This window comes from Nanorana parkeri, unplaced genomic scaffold, assembly GCF_000935625.1.
Source record: "Nanorana parkeri isolate BGI_ZX_2015 unplaced genomic scaffold, ASM93562v1 scaffold871, whole genome shotgun sequence".
Taxonomy (NCBI): domain Eukaryota; kingdom Metazoa; phylum Chordata; class Amphibia; order Anura; family Dicroglossidae; genus Nanorana; species Nanorana parkeri.
Window position 1 is genome coordinate 251,652 of NW_017307139.1, and position 18,373 is coordinate 270,024.

General features: G+C 42.2%; 1 protein-coding gene across 1 annotated transcript in view; it reads left to right on the plus strand.

Moving 5' to 3' along the window:
- The window catches only part of STOX2 (storkhead box 2), a 178,824-nt gene that overhangs the window by 70,999 nt on the left and 89,452 nt on the right, over nucleotides 1-18,373 (plus strand). The window lies entirely within an intron of this gene.

The window sequence follows — 18,373 nt, forward strand, 5'->3', positions numbered from 1 at the left end:
AAAATTCCCTGCTCAAACGGAGCCAGAGCAAGTTATACAAGTTATTTTAAAAACATTGCCAACAGCTATATGTTGTGCTTAGTGAGTCCCTGTTTTAAAAATCCTCTAGCAAATGGGAAATTCATACCATGACTTGCATAGCTTGCTGCTAAGCCACATCACCATGGAACCATACCCATTGGTGGGTGTACATGTCCATTTTTGCCCTTACCTTAAACCAACTTGTCCAGCCTTAGTTTAATATTCTCCAGGGGGTGAAGAAAGTTTCTCCTGAAACGTGCCTGTTATGTCAATGTGAAGGTAACACTGCACAATGGGGATATTTTGGTTCAGCTTAAGAGCCATATAGCTCAATCCACTTCTCTGATGCCAAAAAATGAAGAGCACTCAGCAAACGTTCTTGCCTTTCATCAAGAAAGGACATGCAGTTCTTTCATGTGTTAAAAGACACGGGCATGTCAACTTCACCCCAAAGCAAACTTTTGCTAACTATTTCCTGTGTTTTCTATGTACACGTTTAACAAAGTTACTACTGTTGGTGAAAAATCAGAAAAATCTAAATCACCCCTGTGTTGTCTAGGCCTTCTTGTATGGCTTTTCATATCTCACTGTGGCCTGTAATTTGGCCTTACTACCCCTCCTCCTATCACTCTTACGCCACTTCTCATTTTTAAGCTTTTTCCTACAGCCAAATCCACTCTTTTACCAAGAGTTGGAAAACTGTTATTTGAATGGGATATTATTCTTAAATCTAAACACTAGTTTGAGCGACATAGTAATATGCAGGAATTATATGTTAGTAGAGCCAAAAGTGGTTTTGGATGTTTGTTTTAAAAAAATGTGGCCACTTATGGTGGGGTTACTAATTACAGTCTAATGTTCTCTCCAAGCTTGGTGACCTCAGAATTCTTGAATTACACACAGCACTATAAAATCACATTCACCCTGTATAATATGGTTACGTCAATTCCTTTCATATAAAAATCTCAGCATAGGAATTTGTATCCAGGTTCCCAGTGTGTTGGTGGGTTCTGTTGGATTTAATGGTAGTTCTGTTCTGATGTAATTCATTTCAAGGTAAACACCAAGATATTGCTGAAAAATGTCAATGTTTACTTGATTGAGCTTTTTAGCATATTTTGCAACATTTTAATATACATTTTAGAGAGTTCCTGTATCTGTACTTATCATTTTCCAATAAAACAGACTTCACCCTTCTTTTTGAACTGGTCACTGAGAAAGAAAGTGAGAGGCAATCCAAAATGTTAGAGTTGTCCCCGGAACAAGAAGTAAGGGGAAATCTTCCAATATAGGCACCTCTTCCGGGTTGCTGTCTCAAGCTCCTGAATCAGCAGAAATCTGAGCCATGGGTGGCCCTATCGAGAAAAGTATATTTCAAAATTGAAAGAGTCGGCAGGAACATTGTCAGCCAAACAGTGACTGTATCCTATCAGATGTAGTCACTGCTTGAGTACTCCGTCAGCCGCTCATGCAGGCAGCTGCCAAAATACAATAACTGGCAGAATTGATTCCTTTATCCATGTCAACAACCATCATGTTTCCAAACAGCTCCTCTAACTCTCTCAGTGCAGCTTCCCTGAACTGTATTTTCCTTTCACAAGAGAGAGCACAATCTCCAGAAGTGGTCCATCTACTAGCTTTTTAGAGACACAGCTAACTAGCGTACACAAGGGCGTCTCCATAGGACTCTGCAAAGGAAAAGAGCCACCCTAATACAGGATATCAGGTCCAGGGCTCAGGAGACCGGCTGATTCTGCAGGAAGCTAAAACATTTAAACATCAAGGAGCAGTATCCATTGTAAGTGATTTAGCAGCATTTGAAACAGCTTAAACACCGTTTGACTTTAATATCACTTTAAGCTTGATTAGAAGATTTTTTAATATCATTCACTGCACCTTCACTGATGTGCCAACATTCACCACATTGATAAAGCAATGAAGGAATGTGATGTTGGTGAATGTGTTTATCCCTGTAAATGTAGAGAGAATACATGCAGGACATTTATCAGAATAGAAAAGGCTTTGATTGAACACACACACATTGATAGATATAAATATATATATATATACACCGGTATATATACACTGAGTGGCCAGATTATTATTACTACCTGACGTTTGTAGGCAAATTAGCTATAATTTGGAGCTGAAGTTGCTAGAGGGCCAGACCATTATAAATAGGGAAGCAGCTTGTTTACCACGACAGTAGAAGTGATTTTTTTTCTGAAGATATGGTTAAACAACGCGATTTAACAGCCTTTGAACGTGGGATGATTGTTGGCACTCAGAGCCATGGAGCGAGTATCAGCAAAACAGCAGAATTTGTTAAATGTTCAAGAGCAGCTGTTGTTAAAGTGTTTAAGGACTGGACTGTCAGCCGAAAATCTGGGTCTGAAAGTGCGAATTGTGGCCGTCAGCGACTAGTCAATGTTAGGGCAGAACGGAGAGTGGCAAGACTGGTACAAGACAACAGAAGGGCAACAGTGCAGTGTCAGATTCCTCGCATCACCTTTCAACATCTCGTGGAGTCACGAGGCGGCCCAACGAAGTCATCTCGTGGCCCAACGAAGTTCTGATGGGGTGGTCATAATAATCTGGCTACTGAGTGTATATTATGTATATTTGGCTGTCAACTTTCTGTCCTTTGGCTGTGTTGTATTTGTCAGTAGTGAAATAGTACTACATTGTACCCTCGGCGCTGCTTAACGAGTGGGCTTTCTCTCCAGTGATTTTTACTGTGCATGACATAACCAATTGAAACTGACCTTATTTTAATACCCACCACGGACCATTCCTAGAACAAAGGAAATATCGGTTGCCAAGTATATCTCTGTAAAATACCAGAACATATGCCTATATATCAGGTTAAAACACCTCCGTAATTGGCTGTTGAATAAAAACACGAAGGTTAACGTTTCTAACTTTTAAAGTGGCAAAAATTGTTACATATATGAACCTATGATAACTGGAAATAGAAGCAGTTGCAGCGGATGATGTAATCGAATTTCCTGCAGCTGATTGGCCGGCTGTTCCTGAGTCCTTTCTGCAAAACGGCATGTGGCTAACCAATTAAAAGCGCCATGAAATTGCAAGTTATTGTACTATCAAGCTCTCAATCTTTTTTTCAATACTAAATTTAGATCTGACAAATATACATTGCTCAGCAAAGTATTTCTTTACATGTTTGCCCAAGCACTTACAGTCATTCCTGTCCAGTACAAGGGACAGAGCAGTCTCCAGCAGCTGTCCATCTACTACAGTGGTTCTCAACCTTTCTAGAGCTGGGACCCCTTAGTAATATTTGCTAGGTTGTGGTGACCCCCAATGGTAAAATTTAGGAATGCACCAATACTAGTATCGGTGTGGGCTCTCAGGTGGCCAGTGTGGGCTCATGTGAGCTCAATGGCGCTCTCTGGGGGTCAATGGGGCTCTCTCGGGGTCAATGGGGCTCTCTGGTGGCCAGGGTGGGCTCTCTGGTGGCCAGGGTGGGCTCTGTGGTGGCTAGTGGGGCTCTTTGGTGGTCAAGCCGGCATTCAACTCCCCTCACTCCCGCTCGCTCCCCTCTCTTCGCTGCAGCACCATCTAGCGGCAAGGTCAGAGAACTGACAATGCTGCTCTAGGAGGTGGCTGAGGAGCCTCTCACCTAGCGCCGCACAAAGCTTGTGGTGACCCCCTCAACAGTGGGCTGTGACCCACTTTTGGGTCGCGACCCACAGGTTGTGAACCACTGATCTACTAGCTTGGAGAAAGGGAAAATGAGGAGGGAGGAAGGAAAGGGGGGCGGTAGTGGAGTAGATTGCCTTGCTGTGCTTGTGTGTTTGTGGAGACACACACAGCTTACTAGCAGAACAAGGGTGTCTCCATAGGGCCAGCACTCAGAGAACCAGCTTCTGCAAGAAACTAAAACTTTAAAACATTAACGAGCAGTGTACAATAGAAGTGATTTATGTAGCATTTGAAATAGCTTAAAATTTGTTAATGCACGCGTGCTTGCAGATCTGTGTTACCTTTTGCATTAAGCATATTTTTGTATTATTCATATGCCATCTAATTTGTTAATCAGAATCATGTGGCCACCTGAGTGATGTAATCATTCTTTTACCAGAAGTTCTCTTTAGGAACTGTTTTCTTTTTTAGGAATAAGTATGTATGAGGGCAGTTCTGCCCCCACTCAGTCCTCTCTTTTCTGCTCTAGTATTAAACACTTGATAAAAATGCTGCTGTCACCAATTAACATGGGAGAATACAGGACAGCACTGGGTAGAACCATGTTACATAGTTACATAGTATTTGAGGTTGAATAAAGACATTAGTCCATCAAGTCCAACCTATTAGGATCTCATTCTAGGAGTATTATTTTGTGCAATAATAGTATCAACAGTTGTAAATGTAAATCTAGGAGCACATTGATAGATGCAGAAAGAGGCTCAGAAAGCCTAAAATTTCTGAGCTGTTCAGCCAGCATAACTGAAGCCAAGAGATGAAGACAACCCAGGTCCTGCACTGTGCTGGGAGACCTTCTGGAAAAGCTACAAGCCACATGAGAGCATATTTATAAAGCAGTGAATCTGACATTCAGCAAGCATTGCAGACTATTTCTGGTCCATGTGCCTTAACTGACAGTGATTGATTTTCCACTAGAGAATTAACTCACACTATCGCACAATGCACTTAGGTGCATTGTGCAATAGCATGTCTTAATTGCATGGTAACCTGCATTTAATGTAATGCTGTGGTGTGAATGGGCCCTTAATGTTTGGTATTGAACTGATGGTAAGGAGAAGGGCTGTTGGCACACATGGCCTAGGTGCTAGATAACATACACCCCTAATTTGCTTAATATTTATCTCGGAACAAAAGATCACAAAATGTAATGATAATAATGTATATGTGTACATTTGTCTTTGGACAGTTAGTATTGCATTTTACTACAAAAGCCTGAAGTTACTGGATGCAAAAAAACAAAACACTTTTATTTCTGTTAAAAAGTTCCCCTCACTTCTTGTCTGGTAAAATGTTGTCTGCAGGATGGGGAGTAAGGGTAAATCTCTGAAACGATGCCAAAGGTATTAATAAAACCCGACAGGGGTTCTAACATGTATCCACTCTATTATATTGGGGTAGGAATGAAGCAAGCTTGCCACCCCTTGGAATATCTGTTGACCTGGGCCTGTGTGACCTTTTCTACAAATATGGGCTTGCAAGCCAGCCATCAAATATAAATGGTAGTGGAATGACAATCATTTAGGAATTCCCTCCATTTTGAAATAGAGAAAGCTTTTAGGAGAGCAATCACCTTTATTAAGCAATACAATGCAATAAAAAGCAAATGCCAAATAAAAGTACCCCTTAATTGGGATTTTATGAAAGAATTGTTCTCCAATAACCTTCTCCTGGCAAGGTACTGCTAACAGTAAGGTGGAATTTCTGTCCCCTAATGGCTATTGTGCAGAATATTTAAAAAGCAGCAGGAGAGGTGAAGAAAATACAGATCCATAGGGTGAATGAAACAAATGTAGGGAGATCCTTGCACGGTAGGTCCTCACGTACAGCTTCCTCTCCAGCAAGGTGCACAGTAGTGAGATTACCAAATCTCACAGCAAATCCCGTGAGGCAAGCAGTGCCTTAGATGTCACTGCAGATAAACAGCTATGAGGCTTGAGGCATAGGAATGTCTACGCATAGGAAAAGTATTGCTATTTTTCAGGACAAAAGTTCATATTTCTAGGGTGATGATTAGGCACAAACAATTAACATTTCTAAATGTCCCCTATAAGATGGTAAAGCTTCACTTTTTAAGTTCAGGTTCACCTTAATTCCTACAATGATTATGCCAAACTGCTTGACAGCTGTTGAGATAAGGTATCAAGCAAAAAAAAGGAGTTTAATCTTTTAAATAAGTTGACTGACTCATACACTTCCGTCGCAAGAAGGAACGTTAAAACAAAATCACTGTATAGCACTGCAATGCAGAAGGTTTCATGTGCAATGTTTCCTGGTAATTGTAACCTATGCACATAATTAATATAAAAAAAGAATTAATGCAAGATGATGACAAAACATCTTGAACAGGCAGCGTTCTTGTCCCAGGACCTGCTGTAATGTGATGTTCAGGTCATAGATATGCATTGTTCATTTTCTGGGTGTGTAAGACCTTCTCAAGCACTAAAATATTGGGATGTGTGCCAGCAAGGTGCATGTTAGGGCAGATGCAGGCTGTGGTGGTGAATATTCAGTTTTATGAAACATTTCCTCCACTTCATCCTGCATTTTCTTCATTTTGGTCTCTTTCTGCATCCAAGAAATAGTGGCAACGTCACATGGGGTCTGTGTTTCCTGAATAATTGCTGATGCAGACAACAGCAGCAAGAAAATAAATTGCGATGTTGTGCGCATTCTGCTAAATAGAGAGAAGACGGACATGATTAATAACATTACCTCATACTCAGTGCTTTGTGACAATAAGTAGAGGAACATTAGAATATTTTCAGACTGATTAAAAGTGTGGCTTTTTTCTTAGCCCTAAATTTGTCTATTGATATGTCTACCTGCTTATCTTGCCATGGAATAGCAGCTAACGCCAACCCATTTCCTGACACTCTCATAACATTTGTGTTTATAGGCATTCCTTCCTCAAAACATCATACTGACTGACTCTTATTGTTACCACCTTACCCATCATGCACAGAACCTTGCAATATTTCCTGCATCCATAAATCCGCATTGCAACAAGCAGCATTTAAACACTTCCTGTTTGGCACAAGAGATAGGTGAAGAGCCTGTAGAGCAGTGGTCCCCAAACTCTAACCCACCAGATGAATGTGACACTTTGCATGCCTTTAATTGGTCCGTTGGGGACTATCCTCCCACTGACATGCAAGAATGGGGCACTATTCTTTCCACTGACTCTAATGATGATTATCCCTCCTCTCTTTAAACACAGGGGCTAGGTATTTTGTTTATCCTACTGCAACTAACAAAGTGGCACCATTCCCCCAATTGACACTAATGAAATGGGACTATTCCTTCCACTGACTCTAATGATCTGGCACTATTCCTCCCACTGATTCCGAAGACCGGGTGTTATTTCTTCTCCCTCTAACCACAGGTGCTAGGTCATTTTTTTTATCCTACTGAAACCAATGATGTGGCACCATTCCTTCGATTGACTATAATGATGGGGCACTATTCCTCCTACTGATACCAATGATGGGGCACTATTCCTACCACTGATACCAATGATGGGGCACTATTTTTTCCACTAACTCCAACAATGGGTCATTATTCGTCCTCCATCTAACACAGGTGCTAGATCATTTTTTATCCTACTACTCCCCAATCTTGGGCCATTTTTTACTCCAACTGAGCCTGGGGCATTTCCTACTCTCACTAGCCACATTTCAGCCTCCCAAGGTCTGAAGGACAGTGAACTGGCCCTTTGTTTATAAAGTTTGATGACCCCCTGCTGTAGAGCCTATTCACACTAAGCATGGTGTTAACACACATGTTTTAATGCTTTAAGGAAGCTCATTAATTTGAATTGGTAGGCATGAAATTAAAAAATATACCTGCACAATTTTATTTTTCAGTTCAGCGCACCACAATGCACATGGTTCACATATGTGCGTTCTTTGACTTCTGATACACTGGCTAGGTGTGTTGAGGTTCAACTAAGAACAGATGGCACTGAAGCAAGCTTTGTGTGTTGCAGTAATGCACAGTAAACATGCATTTTACAGTGCATCACTGCAATGCCTCGGTTTAAATGGGCCCTGAAAGCTCAGTAAACAGACTCTGTCCTCTGATCACCAGACGTTGTTGCTGTGAAAATCACTGTGACAATTAATGACATTTTAAAGGACTCATAGCACCCAGTCAGCTATCACCTTCACCATTTGCAATTCCCTGCATCATTGTGATGTCACAAACCACTCATGACAGTATAACCGGAATAACTTTTTGCAGTTGGAACTTTTATGCATCTCCAGACCCCTACTACGGTCAACCATTAAAAAAGGACGCTGCAACAAATACTCATTACTTTTTCTTTATGTTAGTAATTTTACTCTCTAATAGTTTTTGAAAATATACAAAAAATGAGATGTTGGCGATAAACTCCACAGCATTATTAACATTATTAGTCATTACGTAGTACAATTATTTATACTGATCTCTAAATCAGATTTGAAAGACAGGTATTTGTGGAAAAGAGGGACTAAAAGGATGCTGTTCCGGTATAAGGACTGTGTCTCCATAGGAGGGACATTTGGGAGCTATCTTATAGCATCGTAACAAGATCATTGAGCAGCTTGCTTTGAGGGACATCAGTAAGGCACAGCTCTGCTGAATAATGAATGGTCTCCTTGGTGACTTGTTGAACTGATATTGGTGTTCCTTACTTATATATGACATTAGGTAAACTAAAGAGGCAAAGAAATCCAGTAATCTAAGAAAAATCCTCAAAATGTGATGTGGTGCTGATGCTGGCAGTTAAGGCTGTATTTCACACTGTTTTACAGTACATCTGTATTAGGTTTGGTTAGCTAAAGGAGCCAAGCCCATTATTATATGTAAATAGCAGCAAAAGGCCTCAGTTTTTCATTTTCTTTTGCACAGAGGGTAATATAAGCAGACTGTGTGTAAAATTATATTTACTGCTGTTTAGATCCTGTATTGTGAAGTTCCTCCGGATATCTCCTCCCCTCTCTGCTGCTGCTCCATCTAGGCCTGAACCCTGATGATGAACGCCACCAGAAGAATTTTAGATTTAAGAGTCTCAGATATTCAGAGTTAAGACAGTATTTCTTTAAAAATAAGACTTTTTTTAAAGAAGAGCTCTGGGCAAATAAAAACATACCGTTGAAGTTGGGCTACCCCTGCACTGCAAAGGTTAAGTGCTCGTTTTGGACAAGGGGCTGGAGTAAAACAGATTTCCTTACCTGATCCTGGCTTTCTCCAGGCTGCGGCCCCTTCTCTCCTTGGCTTTGGTGGTCTAAGGACCACTGACATCATCACGTCTTATGTAGGTCCATTGACATTCCGCAGCAGGGGTGTAGGGGAGTGGAGAAAAGTGAGTGCTGACTGCTACGGGAGCAAGAATCAGTAAATCTACTTTATTTGAGTCCCTTAGACAAAACAAGCACTTAAAGTGACATTAAACCCTCAGATTTTTTAACATAAACCAATACTGTAATGCGTGCCTTACTGTAATCCATGGTTGTTTCCCTTCTCTTTGCTGCTCTTCCTTTTAAATCTGTATCTCTTCTCATGCTTGGGGAGAACTTCTGTTTTGCAGCAGACTGCCTTGTCTCTGAAATGGATACATGGTGTCTGTGTATAGGTTCACAACCTGAGCCAGCACTACAGGAAGAGGCACTCAGCTGCAAACGGAAGTTCTCCCCCAGCATGAGAAGAGATGAGGATTTAAAAGGAAGAGCAGCAAAGAGAAGGGAAACAACCATGGATTACAGTAAGGCGCACATTACAGTATTGTTTTATGTTACAAAATCTGAGGGTTTAATGTCACTTTAAAGGAGAATTATGAGGTGAGTGATTTTCACTCAGCCTCATAATCTGAGCCGACCTGTGACAATTAAACTGTTACCCTTAGGAGAACTATGGGGAAAAGCCCTAACCCCATAGTTCTCCTTTAACCTTTGCAGGGTGGGGGTAGCCCCACTGCAAGGGTAAGTTCTTCTTTAAGGTTCCCATTGGCCACATTTTCCACTTTCTTGGACTTGCTATTCTCTATTTTCTCACTTTTCTGTGTTGTTCTGGCCATGTTCAGTTCTTCAACTATTAGAGGTTGCCATGCATTATTGCAATACTAAAACGCTTCTATGTCAAGTAAACAGACTGATGGATGGAACCACCCAAAACCTGACTGTGATGGCTAGACATGCACATTACAGATCCCAGCAGCCTCAGGAGGGCAAGAGTTCAGGGAGGAAAATCTAAAGATTTTCTGGGGCTCATGTGAGAAGAATGTGCTAATGGTTACATATTTCTTCTCACAGCAACTAATCAGAAAGCTTGCTTCATTAGTTTTTTTGTTATCCGTCCCAGATTAGCAGCCTGTTAAAATTGCTAATGGATGGGACAATATTTGTGAGCTGTTCATTTCTTATCCCTGTGTTCTGCTTCATATTTCTTATTCCAGTTAAATACAACAGTAGTCTGTACATTTGTGTACAAGTGGACCATTCCTTATCCAGGACACGGCTGACCAACTATTTGCGCATGGTGCAGAACACCCCTCACTTCAAAAAGTACAGGAGCGTTTTGGCTCCATAGACTTAAATGGGAGTGCGTAAAAATACTTGAAAAATGCATGTTTACACATATTTAGTGGTGTATAAAAACACTTCAAACACATGCGAACAAATGTGCCCATACAAAAAAAGCAGCTTGTAAACTACCTCTCTATGCTTAGAGAAACATAACAAAAACAACAAAAAACTTCCTTTACCCTCCTGGACTGATCCTCCTTCATTTGTGTCTCACACACTCCCTCTCCCAAACACAGTAGCTCACAGTGGGAGGGTTTCAGCAACAGAGACAGTGCTGCCAATCTAGAAAGCAATGAGCAGGACTAGGTGTGGCCAGATGCTGATTGACAAATTACAAATCTACGAATCAGCAGTGACAATGCTGATAGCCAAGTTCCACCGTAATCTCTCTTTATCCCATTATTATACAAACAGAGTACATGAGAGTGGCAAGGCTACTTTGAATTCAGGAGCTGTGCAGCATAGTTGCCACCTCATCACAGGAAGCTGCATTAGGTGGACTTCACGGGCAGGCTCAACATGTTTTTGTAGGACTATTCAGGGGGAATAAGAGAAAACTGCAAGTTCAGAAGCACCTATGATTATGTGCTACAGCACATTATTTTTTTCTAAATGGGAAACCATAGTTTTACTTTTAGGGGGTTATTCAGAAAAGGGTAACGAGTTTGGAGAAGGCAGGAGAAGGGAACAATCTAGGAAGACATAGCTGAACTGGAAAGTGAGCTCAATTAGAGAATGTTTCCAGTTCAGCTATGTTGTCCTAGATTGTTCATTTCTCCTGCCTTCTCCAAACTTTTCACCCTTTTGTGAATAACCCCCTTAGTGTTTATTGCTGGACTCAATATGAACATTTACCTTTACTTCCTGTCACCCAGAGACAAAGGAAAATAAATCTCCCACAGGGACGCAGACAACTATTGACGTCCCCAGCCTTCCTGCACTCCACAGTGTTTTTATGGTAGTACGTGAATATTCTTTTCTTGGTAAAACAATTCACAGAAGGTAACGGTGATTTCCCCAGCAAGGCCACAGACCAGAAAAACCAACTGACATTCTAACCCTCTCTATCCACAAATCTGTTTTGGCTGGAGGTACACTCAAATCTCTTGCAGCTTTGAATAGTTTCCCATCATTGGTCATGGACATTCCTGCAGCTGCTTACCTGAGATATTAACAAGCAGTAATGTGGTAGAAAATGTCCTTGTAGCCTGACCCTGAATGTTTTTTTACAAAAATTAGAAATATTTTGTCAGACAGGTTCACAAAAGAATGTTGTGTGACTTTAGACATGCTCGTCATCCGTATGATTGGATCTCTGTACTGAGAAATGTAGAAGTCACTTTTATGCCACGATTGCCGAGTAGTAAACAGTGAAGGGACTGGGCTCAGTGCCTCCTTTTTAAACTCTTTGGGGGCAGTTTAACAAGCGAAAGCTTCTGCTACTGCTCCACTGCAACAGCCTTTTTTATTTCTACTTTATAAAAACAGGAAAAAAGTGTCTGAAACCGGTGGGTTGACATACAGATCATGTGACATACAGATATCAACCCACAGGAGAACCTACAGATGTGTATGTAAGATGAAAATATGATCATTAAAAAAGACAGAGGGAGCAAGTCAATAATGTAGAACAATGGTGCAAAATCTGTGGCCCTCTGCAGGCCCCAGAAGTGATAGCATTTTATTGCAAGGGGGTTGTAAAGACAGTGATCCCTAAAGGTGCCCATAAACTGCACGATTCTCGTACGAGAATCGCAGGAAATCCCGCGATCGTACGAGAATCGTGCAGTGTATGGAAGGCATGCGACCGTTTCTACTGTACGGTCGCACGTCTTCCATCGAACCAGCATGTTTGAAAACCCGCCGGGAATCGTACGATTCTCGGCGAGTTGGTGGCCTGCTGGTTCGACAACTGCCGAACGGGCTGTTGTGCGCACGCGCACACTGCCCGTTTGCAGTCAGCGTAAGCCCGCCCCTCATTACAGTCATCGCAAGCCCGCCCTTCAGGGGGTGTGGCTTGCGATGATCGAGAGTGCGATCTGCCTGTCCAAGATGGGCAGATCGTATGTTTTTTTAATCCCTTTACAACCATCGCAAGACTAAGGTTTTGCGATGGTTGCACAGTGTATGGCCACCTTTACAGTCACAGGTAACACGTCCCCAGTCTGCAGCACATAGTACATCTGCACGTCCCCAGTCTACAGTCCTCAGTACATCTGCAGTCCCTGGCCATCTCCCTTGTACATCTGCAGTCTCTGACCATCTCCCTAGTTTATCTGCAGTATCTGACCATCTCCCTGGTATATCTGCAGTCCCTGACCATTTTCCAGGTATATCTGTAGTCCCTGACCATCTCCCCTGTACATTTGCAGTCTCTGACCATCTCCCAGGTACATCTGTAGTCTCTGACAATCTCCCTTGTACATCTGCAGTCTCTGACCATCTCCCGAGTATATCTGCAGTCGCTGACCATCTCCCCAGTACATCTGCAGTCTCTGACCATCTCCCTAGTACACCTGCAGTCTCTGACTATCTCCCTAGTACATCTGCAGTCTCTGACCATCTCCCCAGTACATCTGCAGTCTCTGACCATCTCCCCAGTACATTGGCAGTCTCTGACCATCTCCCCAGTACATCGGCAGTCTCTGACCATCTCCCCAGTACATCTACAGTCTATGAACCATCTACCCAGTATATCTGCGGTCTCTGACCATCTGCCACGTATATCTGCAGTCTCTGACAATCTTCTGTTGCATTACATATACTGAATATTATGTGCAGCCTTATATACTTTCAGTTGTAGAAAGTCACTGATGTAGAAAGTCAAAGTGGAAGTAAGGTTGCTTTCTACGGCAGAACAGACTGTAACTCATTTTTGACATAAAAACTTCTAGCTACTATTCAGTAACTTGTTATCTTTTTCTGTGCTCTGAGCCACACATGTACAGCTCAGCACAGAACTGGCATGCGCACAGGAGTTAATCGAGCGCCCAAAGAGTCGAAACCCAGAAGAAAACCGGGACAAAGATGAAAGCACCGGTGAGGGAGGAGCACAGCTCTAGAGGGGTTTTGGTTTGGCAGGTTATTCTGCCATAATGTGCTAGAATGTTGTGCTCCTGCACTTTTTTATTGTTCAAAAACTTTACTTCCGCTTTAATGTGAACTATAGTTAGTGATTAATAACAGAAAATGAGTGCTCACTAGACATGTGCGATTCGTTTCGCTCCGAATCGGACGAAATTTCGGGCATTCGGATGTATCCGAATTCCGAATTACAGTTATAACGAATGCAAACGAATCCGAATTTCCAATTCCGATAATTCGTTAGCGTTAGTCTGGACGAATTTTCGTTTGTTGGACGAAATTTCGTTGCAGCAAAAGGACATTAGTCTGCAGAAGAGGAAAAATAAAACCGTGAGGTCGCCCCCAATTCATACCAGAGCCTTTAGGTCTGGTAGGAATGTTAGGAGGGACCCTCCCCCAAGTTAAAACAAAAAAAAACTGTGTGGGGTTTCCCCCAAAAATCCATATCAGGCCCTTTAGGTCTGGTATGAATTTCAAGGGGAAACCCCAGCCCCAAAAAATGGGGGGAAAAACGTGGCGCTGGGGACAAGGGCGTCTTCCCCACAACCCTGACCCGGTGGTTGTAGGGGTCTGCGGGGAAGGGGGCTTATTTGCATTGGAGTACCCCTTTAACTAAGGGGGTAGCCAGATGCCGCCCAACCCTTGTGAATGAGTAAGGGGTACTTATACCCCTACCCATTCACTAAAGGGTTGAATAAAAGAGTTATTAAAAAGTCCAGACTTTTGATAAAATTATTTAATTGGAAAAAACACAAAGACAATTTTTGACTATTCCTTTAATTAAAAAAAAAAATGGCTCCATCGATGTAATCCACACGACGCCCGCGCAAATAAAAAAAAGTCCCACCACACGATGACTGTCCGAACCCGACGAAAACTCATCGGAAAGTAAACAGATGGGCAGGACATCACGGCTCGCTCCTCCCATTTGACATTCTCAGCTGTCATATACTACATAGCATTCGGGAACTCCCGAATGCTATCCGAGAACTCCAGAAAACTATGTAGTTTTTCTCCCCATTTTTGGGGGCTGCGGTTCCCCCCTAAAATTCCTACCAGACCTAAAGGGCCTGGTATGGATTTTGGGGGGAACCCTACGCACTTTTTTTTTAACTGGGGGGGGGGGTCCCTTCTAACATTTCTACCAGACCCAAAGGGTCTGGTATGACTTGGGGGGGAAACTCACGCTTTTTTTTCCCCCCAATTGTTCTTTTCCTAATGTCATTTTGCTACGAACGAATGAAACGAAAACTACACGAAATTTCGACCGGAATACCGCTAACAAATTTTTCCGAATCCCGAAACATTCAATTTCGGACCCGAATCCTGAAAAACTAAATAACGCAAATTCGGAATCAAAACGAAGCATAACACATTTTTTACTGGTGCACACTAGTGCTCACTGAAATGATACAACTGTGCTAAATTACATAGGCCCTGCAAAGCTAGAATGCTGGAATACGGCATATTTGTTTTAGTTTGGTATCAATTTCCTGAAGGTTAAATGAAGGTCTTGCTAGCAATAATTATTCATGGATGACAAACAGGGCATTTGAAAATGTATCTGTATGTTTCTTTTTTTCAAGTGCTCACATGAGCTAAGAGCCCATGGGGGATTAGAAATTCCAGTCTCTTGACGGTACTCGTTGCATTATATTACTGCGATTTATTATATTTTTTCATTTATGGGGTAGAAAGGGGGACCTCTGTATAAACAAGATACAACTGAAAAGCAGTTAGGATAGTCATGCTTACTTCTAGTGGATGAGCTGCGCTGCAGTAATGACACCTATTTGCTGTGGGGAAATGATCCATTTAAAGGAAACTATAGTGATTTGGGGTCAGTTTTAGTTGATTAAGAGTAAAAAGTTTTTAAACTGTTCTTTTATATCTTTTTTTTTAACTATATGCACATACAATTTTTTTTTTTTCACTCACTTGGGAATTCCACCATTGAAAGAACACCGTGTATTTTTTTCAATGACTAGAAGGCGTCTGATTGGATGAGGCAGAGATTGGCAGAGATCTTCACCTCAGGGAGGTATCTCTCCATTTGGGACCTAGAGTTGGGAAGGAACAGGCCTTTTTGTTATGTTTTCTTTTTTTTCTGTCTACTTTAATGTTTAATATTTGTCCTAGTGACCACTATCACCGATACAGAAAGTGATGTGAAGAATTTTCAGTTGTCACCACATTAGCCGGTGAGACGGAATATTCCAATAGGACCACCTATTCCAGTGACTGTCTGTGAGCGGATCTACCCTCATTTTAGAGAGATTTCCTCTTTCTTATTGTAGGACAATATTCCTAATGGCACACAGATGGCAGGAAAAAAACTTTCATTTTCAACACATTTTTTAACTATCCTATATCGTTCCAAAAGTGGAAAAAAAAGTTTCAATAGTAATATACTTTAAAGTATATTTCTACTTTTGCAGTCAAATTTGAGAAAACCCCACTATTTGGCTGTTATGACTTCCTGTTCACACAGCATACCTAAAAATAAATAAATAAAATAATAAAAAATGATGTTTAATATCTCTGTTAAGCAGGCATTTAGACAGACTGCAAGCTTCTCTGTACATTTTGAAAGAGACAGGAAACTATGGCTGTCCCCATAGAAAGACTAGGGACACTTTGAGCTTCCTCTCATTAACATACAATGTTTCTAGATCTCTAGAGCTTCCTCTCTTTAACCTACAATGCTTCTAGATCTCCAACGCTCCCTTTGTTAAAACAGACAGTGTTCAAATCTAGTTTACAAATAACAATGAGATCTGACAGCACAGTACAGGCAGAATTAATTATGGTAACCGCCCCACCCCCTTGCATTCCAGAGGAAGATTCAGTTTAGAGAAAACTAGTAAAAGGAGAAAACAAGTAATATGTAAGCAGCATTTATTTTTATTTTTTTAAAGTTGGAAAATACATTTTAAACATCTTTATGAAACATTGAACATGCACAACATAACAAATGTGGCATTGCGTTGGCAATACCACGGTGTTAGGTGGCCTCAAAGTCACCCAGGATTCTCAGCCATAGGGGCTGAGTGGCTCCAGGAAGACATTGCTTGTACCAGGAAAGAGCTGGTTTTTCAGTCCTTTCCAAGTTTTCTGGATCATAGTTGGGATCCTGGAGTCAGGAGATTTCTTAGAGCTCTGGGTGGGACGAAATCTTCATTCCTGGGTCTATGGGTTAGTAGCGACCAGCACCTAATTGTGCACCTGTGTACAATCCCCGTGAAGAGGGTGCTGGGATGTTTTGAGGGCCCCACCTGGGAGACAGGAGAACTCCACCCAGGAGTAAGACCCCGTTCACATTGAGCGATTTATCGCGCGGTAATTCCCGCGATATCGCGGCAATTTACCGCGCGATATCGCTCTCCAATGCTTCTCAATGGGGCAAAGGGTCCTGCTGTCGCGGGTCGTGTGTCGCTACAGCAGGACCCTTTTTGGAGCGGATTTAGCCGCGATTCAAGCTTGCTCAATGCAAGCATTTGCACAATATCGCGTGACAAATCACGCGATATCGCGCAAAATGCAAATCGCTCGACAATCGCGCGATTTGCGAACCGCTCAATGTGAACGGGGCCTCAGAGTGGAGGCCAGTGCAGCAGGGAGCTGCGGGTTTGTGAAGCCTGTTGTGCGGGTTATCACGTTATTGAGATTGTCTGGAGAAAACAGACAGTGGCCCTGCGGATTGAGGCCGGAGCAGCAGTGCTGCAAGAGAGAGCTGTTAAAAGACTGGGACACTGTGAGTGTGTGGGACATTTTGAGGATTGGTGAGCCAATATATGTTGTGCTGAAGACAAGCTACTTTTTATGTAGGACTGCCTTGATTATCTGCTGTTTAAAAAATAATAAAGACTGTTGTTTATGGAAAAGTCCTGTGCGGAGTGCTCTGTGAGCTCCCCATCATTACACAACACATTGACCCCGTTCATGAATGAGCCTACATTTGCCTTCACGATACAACATGTTACTGCTATTTTATCCAAGATATTGCCAGTGTGGGGCAATTTTCATAAACCTTGAAGTTGTAATGTATAATATGTTACAGACCGTGCTCTATAAAAGTAAAAGTAGTTCTAATTATATTCCTTCCCTTGGTTTAGCATGTAAATGCATGCCCTTGGGTGATTTTCCAGCATCAGAGTCATCATTCAAAAGTTGACATGCTGTCACAGAGGTGTGTAAAGCTTGTGCATAGTATTCGGATTGAACTGCTTGGGGTGCATCACAGTGTGACATCTATTGACCACTATTTGTCAGTGATACACCAGCTGCTGTGAGCGTGGTGAGTCGAGTCATCGGCCCTTTGCTTCACTGAGCAGGTTGATAGTGAAAAGTGAGGAGCTAGAAGGGGGCGAAGCTTCCATAACACTTTTATGGCGCTGGGATTGCACTCCGGTGGAATTTGCAGCTGTCACTGCATTCACTCCCTGTCTCGGTATGCTAATCGATACCGCTCTGAAATAACATACACATTTGTTTATTTATTTTCCTGCTTTTGCCCCCTTCTCCCTTTTCAAAACAAACATTTTCATTCCTCCTTGGAGAGGGCTGGACTATCCTAAAAATACACAGCTTTGTATGTAAATAGACAAGAGCTGATTATAGGCTGGGACTACAGCCAAGGTTTGAGAGAGCCTCGGGGTGTTTTACATTAAAATGTGATGCCTGACAGGATCAGTGTGTCTGTCTTAACCCTGTCGTGGAATGGCATTGATCTTGCAGCAGGGACGGAGCTGGTAACAGAACCCATGCAGCACTGTGACGTTGTGTGTTAACATGCAAGCGCGGCCCTGCAGAAAACAAAGCGTTTCATGGCATGTTGCGAGAATATGAAGCCCCAAGGCTGACTTTGCAAGGTGAAAGGGTTAAGACAGCTTCTTGATTAGCATGAGACTGGGTTGGCTGTCTTGCTTCCTGCCCTTCAATAGCTTTTCACTGCATTCAAAGGCACAGAGCCATTCAAC